We start from the raw sequence: 8,678 nt of genomic DNA on the forward strand, positions 1-8,678 counted from the left end.
TTTTTTTCTCTCAACGAATGGTGATCAGACTGTCTAAAAGAAAACTGCTCGATCGATTAAAGTTTATACGTTTTATTATTATTATTATTATGATTATATTTTATTTTATAATAGGTCGAAAGGCGTTAAATTGATTCGTTTTGCATTCAAGTAGAGGTGCGTTTCAAATGTCTGCGGTTTATTTAAATTTAAAGGTTTAAAACTGCGATTAGAAGTTAGTCAAGGTGCGCCAAACAGACGACCGCGAAGTCCTTTTCACCTGAGCTGGTAACCATAGCAACCGTACGCCGCTCAACTACTTTCAGGTAAGATCAAATTCTTGGCAGAACACAAATAGCCTATTGTCAAATAATTTTTTTAAATGCAGATTTGCACGTCACATTGTTTAAAATGTCTCTACGGAAGCTATAGAGACGCCCAAGACGTTTTCTCTCGAAAATTACTGACAGAGCCAAGAAGTCACTGGCACAACAGTTATTGCAAAAAATGGGTTTCCTCACCTGTTTATGGAGGAGACGCTGGGGACGGTGTCGTTATCACAGATGCCCTCCGCCAGCAGCCTGTCCCGGATCTCCCAGGCGAACATGGTGGGATTCTGGCGTTTATAGTCCGCTATTTTATCCACCACCTTCGGCGTGGCCACTTTAGGTTTGGATCCTCCGATGACTCCAGGCTTTATACTGCCAGTCTCATAATATCTGCAGAAACAACTGTAAATCTGATTTTCATAACCTGACCAAACCTAATGACAATAAACAACAGATGCGTGCTAACAAAGCCATGAAAATGTTTTATCTAAGCTACTTAACAGGGCCCATAGCAGCACTAGTAGGAAATTATCATATGATTAGAATACTAATTTAAAATTTTGCGCAGCAGGACATTAAACAGCCCATCTGCTTTAGTAACTCACTTATTAATCCAAGACGAAGAAAATATATATTTGAAACGGAATTCTATATGACCAAACAACAATAAGCTAAGCTAAAATCACTTTATGTTAGAAACATTTTTGGACTAATAAATCAATTTATTATGAAATCCATTATTTATTACATTTAATAAAATGGAAGAGCAATGACTGAACAAGCACATTAGCATTTCTACTTCTGCTTTTTGACCTCGTTTAAATAGCCTGAACTAGCAAATTAATTTTATTGTAATAATTAATCCTTTTAAAGCATTCAAATCATTGGTCAAATCATTTATTTTTAAGCATGTATATATAAGCCCAGCCCAAAATAAATTAATTGTCCCTTTTTTTCTATGAAAATAAAAGCCATTTAAAGCATTTTTTTTTAGTCTGAGCTGGAAAACAGTTTTGGGGAAGGTAATAATAATAATAATCACAGATCGTTCAAGCTCATTAGAGGTGACTCTTTTGGTTTTGTTGATTTCAAATCGGATAATAATCAGGGAAAACGCAAACTTGCATGATTCTCAATTGTGTGCTGTTAAAAAGAGCAAACGTTTGCATGTTGGGTGGTTCGTCATGTGCTCAATATAAAACTGTTGCCTGCATGTTGCTAATTCTTATTCATTCAGTGTTTTGTGAGCTCATTAAATGAGAGACTACATGAACATGTCTACTTCTAAAATTTTATTGTAAATTATTGAAGTTTAAAAAAGATTAAAAATGTGAAAAACTACACAAAGCAGTTGAAACACACTTTACATCAATGGATGCGTTGTTCTTTCTGAACTGAGTAAATCTCATGTTGTAGGGTCTCACCTGCCCAGGATCTTGCTGACGCAGCCGTGACTGACCCTCAGCTGTCTGGAGATGTCACAGGGTCGGACCCCTTGATGCGCGAGCTCCACGATTCTCTGGCGCACGACGTCAGGTAAAGGCCTTCCGTTCACGAACATCCCGCCCAGCTGGTTCATTCCCCCGTGCCCTATACCGGAGACAACAGCCACAAACACCCACAACATAACATTACATACAGGCCGTCAGTGACGTCCGTCACATTCGTCCAATTAACAAAAGACGCGTTCTGTATACCGTCACACTCCAGTTGGAAAGCGCAATAAAGGTTAATTGCATTCAAACGCACTTTGTGTTAATTAATCCCTGACTCTACTTACACTAAGTCACTGAATAAACAGACGCAAACGAATATATGCAATGATAAAATAATTCTGCATAACCGATCTGCATTATTTTCGTTATAGATGTACACATATAAACAGCGAAAACATACACAAACATTATGTTATATTATATTATATTATTATTATTTTATATAATAATTTAAAACATCGCAACATATATTATGCATTTATATTTATTCTACAAAAAGAATAATGTGTATATATATATATATATATATATATATAGTAGCTTATATATTCTGTCTCTAAATCCATTGTAGATGTAATACAATTGCGTAAATATAATATTTGCGTAAAAATATTGACGTAAAAATATCATATTTTGCGTAAAAGAATTGACGATAGCATTTTTAAAGCATTTCACAAATTCTCTATAGGGTCAAAAAATGTACATTTATTTTCCTCTATATGTTTTCTAGTGATGTACATTAAACTGTCCGGGTTGTTGAAACAATGCTGGGGTTTGTTTCTCGTAGGTGAGCGATTAAATTACACGAGCATTTATTGTTTTCATTCCCTAGATATAAATAATTAAACAGTTTTGCTTGATCACATTACATATTGTTATTCTCAATTGATTGTTTTTCTTAAAACATTCCATTTTAATTCAATTGAAAGTCCAAAGCTTGATGCCGAACCATTAAGCAATTTGTTATATATACATATATAATGTACAGTTTTTGCTTTGAATAATCATGAATATTTACTACAGTAAATCGAAGTGGAATTTTCCCAATATTCTCAATATTTTGATCTTTTTTAAATTCCTTGCATTTACTTTTTTATTTATTTTTTTTTAATAAATATTAATGCAGCTAACGCATGTTTTAATGTCCTCACCACACGCCGGCACGTTTATCTCGATTATTAACTGAGTTCTTTATGTTTCCATTTTATATGGTTTTATTTATTATCTTGTTTTTTTCCTAAATGCAATATAAGAACAGTGCAATTTTTATCTTTTTATCCGGAAGCCTAATAATTTCCTGTTCCAGTGAGGATCTTAATTGGCTCAAATGTGAAAAACATTCTCCAGATAAACTCCAGTGTAACTCACGGTGCATGGCGGAGAAGGGGTCTGCCTTACAGTGAATATCCATCGGATAACAGAGAAAAGACAGATAATCAACTGAAGTCGCCGTCTCGTCTTTCTTACGCACAGAACAACTGAAAGAAACGAAGATGTAAGGTGAATCCAGCCGAGGAGAAGGGAACTTCGGAAAGTTGCAGATGGACGCAGGATTTGTCAGGTGTCAGTCATGACCGTATGTTCTAGGTCAGAACAAATTGCTCTCAAAGCAATAAATGCTTAAATGTTTTCAGCACGCATGCTTTCCCCAGAACTAATTTTCCAGCGTTCGTCCCATCCATCCGCGTGTTAGTATCTCTTATATCCCGGTGGTCTCGGTTAGCAGGTGCGGGGCTGCTGGGTTTGGGTTCTGCGCATGGATGACAGATAGCAGAACCATTGGAGACTGCGGGTTTCCTGTGCCCAGCTTTCCCTCAATAACAACACGGTGCGTTTGCACGCGCGCACGGCCCGGGACTGAAGGACTTGGGTCGCTCGTGTTGGTTTGTAAAAGCTCCAGCCCCCTCCTTTACGCAGACCCCCTTTCGCCACTATGGATGAGTGTATCAGACAAAGGCAGTAGATTCCAGCACTTTGTGATTCGCTCAGATGAAGCTCCATCCGCCTGTCACTCCAAAAGGGGAGGGAGAAACTCGGCGCCTCTGAATGAATGAGCGTTTAGCGGAAATTGAGCGAGGATGAAAGCTAATCATTTGCTTTTCTTTGTGATATAATCGTTTACGACTTATGAGGAACTCCGTCAAATCAGAATTGCGTATTGTCTTCCATGTTCGCAATGAATCGTATAAATTCTGTAACGAATAACAAACGAGCGCACAGGTAATAAGACGCGTAAAATGAGCATTTGTATTAAATTAACCTTCACCTTCAGTCAGCATCTCACAGTAACACTCAGAATAAATGCGCACAGCTGTGGCCTCCGAAAAAATAGGCCAAATACGCATCATGCTGGAAAAGCACAGCTCTAATGTCATTAATGGAGAGGTCGATGGTGTGATTATGGTTTGATTTAAACACCATCTTGTTCTGATTTGCTGCGCTCGTCTCTGCGGTGAGCAGCTTTGGATCTGGTCAGACTGACAGAGGCTGACTGTAGGTGGCGCTATATCGTCTCCAAATCCGGAGACACAACAAAAAAAGATTTGGGTAAATATATATATATTATAATTTTTTTTTAATATCGTTAAAGAATTTGAGGCAAAGGAAAATATTACAGTTTTGAAATAGCTATGTTATATTGTATTACATTCAATTGACTGCAAGGCAGCACTGCATTGATATTCCTTAGTCTAGATTTAAAGTTAGTTCTAAATACTAGTAGGCTACTTAAGTTACAGACTTCTTAACTTCTTATTTGTAAATAAGAAATGCAAATGTAGCTATTTTATCATATAAATATAAGAATATCTTTTAAATTTCAGACACACCTGGACCTTTTTTGACTCAAAAACAGGAAGATGCAAAGGAAAGTCAACTTGTCTATTAATACATTGTCCCTTTTTTAATTTTTAAACATCAAATTATTTATATTTTTTTACATTTTTGTAAGTGTTTTACCTTTATTCCGAGTTTGATGTTGTGCTTGTTATTCACAAGAGGGTATCGCTTTATTTTTGTATGATTTCTATCAGGGATTTTCAATGCTTTATGAAAGAGCCAATATAATAAACGAATACTAAATTGCAGATTTAATAGAGGAGTCATTCTAAATTAAATACAAATAATTAAAAGTTAAATAATTAAAATATTTATCTACAAAATGTAATTTCAAGATTAGGAAGGGTTTAACTGAAATGTATGGAAAAATATAATTTTGTTTGAAATATTAATGCATACAATATTACCTCATACAATATTTAACAATATCACAGTTTTTTTTTAGAATGTATTTTATGTTTAGTTACTTCATGGTGATATTTTATAAACAAAGAATGAAATACTCGCTGGCACTATAAAGACTGGAGAAAGCGGCAGTAAAGTGGAAATGTTTTGGACGGATCTCTGAGGGACGCAGGGGGCAAGTGGGCTAGTCCGCCTCCTAGTTAGGTTAGAGGATGATTTTTCTTTCTCCTGGTGTTTTTGGAGGAGCTTCTGGTACAATATGTAGCACTGCGGGCTCTAATTTCACCCTCCGTTGCACACCTTCCCCAAAGCTAGGGTTTTTCTCTCTCTCTCTCTCTTTGAGACCCCCTCCCAGCCTTTCCCCCTGCCCTTGTGCTCTCTGCGTTTTTTGCTCTTTTTTTTTCTAGACTTCTAAAATTAAGTGTTAGTGTTTTTGTCACCCTTGGAGAAATTTCACACTGAATTTGAGCAGACATTGTAAATCATAGCAGGACTCGGCGTTATGTGTTTGAGTCCGTCAGGGTTTCAGATACAAGAGGAGGCCAAATTTATTAAAAGCATTCAAACAGCAATAAACGGAATCACACATAATCATTAATGGATCTATAAATAAACTAAAACATAACAAAAATAATTAATTTTTTAAAATAAAAATCAAAAACAAATTATATAATTAGCAGTTTAATGTCACTCTTACATATTTATAATAACAGTAATATTAACATTATGGGTATAAATCCCACCTGAGGACGTGCAACTGAGAGAAAAAAAAAAGTCTGCAAGCGATGCGAAGCAAAATGTAAAATAAAAAAAAAAAAAAAAAAAAAAAAAAAAAAAACACTTGCTGAATAAAAGTATTTATTTTTCTTTCTTTCTCACGGACCCTCACTGACCCTAAACATTTGAATGGTAATATATATTCTTTTAATATAATTTTTAGACAAGCTTTCAGTAGACAAGTCATCAGTTGCAACACATTGCTTAAGAACAGCCTTAATTAAAATTCTCAATAGTGAAGCAAAACAGTCTATAACTGAGAAAGATGTTATGCTACAATGCTGTTCACTTAACATTCACTCAATGAAACATACATCTCCTTTGGTCTGACATCACTGAAAGGACTGATCTGCGGCAGGCAGTGGGAAGTGGACGCTGGAATAGAGACCTGCGCAGGACGGATTTTTCAGGCCCGCTCCCGCAGAAAAAGGTCTTATCTGGTCCCGCTTCATGTTTTGTCCCGCTCCCGCCCGCAAAAGACTGCATAAAAGTAATCTATAGTAATCCATCTTCTCTCCGGCGCTGTTCAGAGTCTCTCCAAACACAGACGGGAACCACACACATCCCGAAGATGGATCTCTCCGTTCGTTCCGGCTCTCCTCTGTTCTCCCTCGTCGTTCTGCTGAGCATTGAGGAAGCTCATTTAGCCAGAGGTGAAGATATTTCCTCGTTCTCTCAGCCTCCCGTTCTCATGGTACCGTCACTGATCGATCAGAGCAGCGCGTGCTTCATTAGCGAGCATCAGAAGTGAGTCTGACTCCGAGCGACCGACACGTGCGGAGAGAAACTCTGTTAAGCTATCTGCTTATGCATCTGATGGAACGGCGAAGAGTTCTTCAATTTTAGAGCTTTTAAAAGTGGTTTAATATGATTCTTTCTATTTTGAATATGTGTGCATGAACGTCACATGGAAGTCAAACGTGTAGGACTTTTCATATAGGTATAAACAAAATATTCATGTATAAAATATTAATTCTTATTAGATTATTTTTTTATTCTCTGCTTTGCTATTTACGATAATAATTCGATTGTTTATTAATTTTATTAATTGATTTATTTTATAAAATATTTTAGTGAGAGTTATGGGCACATCAACACCGCTAAATTTTTGGCTAAACAAAAAATATCTATAAATTAAACCTATAAGTGAAATTACAACCTTTTAACGAACTAAGCACTAAAACGTCTGGCTCAAAATTACACAATGAAACCCTAAACTCCAATAGGAAAGTGTAAAGTAAAGGGATTTGGGCCCTGAGCTTGTGTTGTGAGGGGACAGATGGATGCTTCACGCAAGAGATTGATTCTGCGTTCTCTTTTAATTTCGACATAATTAATTAGATCATTACAACAGTTTTCCATTGATCTTGCCATTTAGGCCCACAATTAAAAGGTGAACCAGTTAGCTGTTAGATATATGTTGTCTATTAACCAAGTTATATTAGTAAGTAAATGGAAACACGCGCGCACGCACACGCACACAATGCGTAATTCTGTGCCTATCAGAGAAATGTGCATGCAGACCTATAGCAGAGTTTTATATATATCAGAGCATATTAATGTGACAAATAATGCGAATAATGGCACATTTTAACAATTCATTCATTCATTAATTTCCTGAATTATGAAACTGCAATTACCTTAAAATTCAACGGAATTTGCAATCTTACTTAAAGAAAAAAAAAAACTTTTGAGAGGATATATATGCAAAAAAAAGTAAATTAAAAACAACAATTTATACATTATATTAACTAATATTATATTATATTAATATATGTATATAGTATTTTTGACACGAGGAGCGTCTGTGTTCAGCACGTGTTGTGTTCACAGGCCATTTAAAGTTACTGCCTCAAAAATTATGCAGGAATGAAAGTTTAATATTTAACTTTTACTGCCGTTCAGCCCACGTTTTAGATCATAAACCTGATTTCGCAGAAATATGCCTTTTAGACGCCAGTCGTAAAACGCAACACGCTGAAAATATAAATTAGGAAACGAAATGAGAAATTCTTCACAGATGAAACAACAGCAGGATGAGGATCTTCTGCCTCTCGGTCCCTCCTTCTCGCTCTCTTTTTATCTCTTTAATACGCGACATAAAAGTAGCCTACATAAAACTTGTTAAAATGACGAGGAATATAACATACTATACTATACTACACTATACTATACTATACTATACTATACTATAATATTTTATATTTTTTTATATTATTTTGTTATACACTAGGCATAGGTTGTGAAAAACTTAAAATAACTTTTAAATAAAAAGAAAAATGAAAAACAACTAATATAGTGCACTTACAGCTCAAGTCATACTCTGTTTTATTTTGCTCATCCTGAAGTGTCCCACAGGCTAATAATCAGGTTAATCTGTCTGATATTAAGCACACTAGGGAGGTAAAATCCAGCACATGAGAGTCAGTGGTTCATACAATATGCAGATTTAGAAAGAATTCCTAAATGTGCCCTGAAGTGTTTAAATATAAATAGTGTTGAGGTTATGCCTGGCTTTTCACTGCTGCTGTCAAGGGAAAATTGAAAATTATAAGTCCTTAAACTGTTCACGCTTTACTGGTCAAACTTGTCTCTCATCTGAACTAAAAAAGTGTTCCTGTAAAATGAACAGATCTATTCTTAGCACATCTAAAATCAGACGTTAGATTAATCTACTCTGTGTTTTATTAGGCATTGATTATATAGTCACTAGCTAATGATGTGAAGTTTGAAGATGGTGACAGACCAGTTTTCCCAGCGCATGCCCTAAAGCAGGTCCATAGTGCCTCTGTGTGTGTGTGTGTGTGCTGTCACACAGCTGCGCTGCTCTGAAGCGACAAAAAACAGCTTTTCT

General features: G+C 35.8%; 1 pseudogene; it reads right to left on the reverse strand.

Annotated features, from left to right (window-relative positions):
• The window catches only part of LOC107666843 (paired box protein Pax-2a-like), a 40,045-nt pseudogene extending 36,286 nt beyond the window's left edge, over nt 1-3,759 (reverse strand).
• Between the last annotated feature and the right edge of the window lie 4,919 nt (nt 3,760-8,678).

Source organism: Sinocyclocheilus anshuiensis, unplaced genomic scaffold (genome assembly GCF_001515605.1).
Source record: "Sinocyclocheilus anshuiensis isolate Anshui unplaced genomic scaffold, SAMN03320099.WGS_v1.1 scaffold1500, whole genome shotgun sequence".
Taxonomy (NCBI): Eukaryota; Metazoa; Chordata; class Actinopteri; order Cypriniformes; family Cyprinidae; genus Sinocyclocheilus; species Sinocyclocheilus anshuiensis.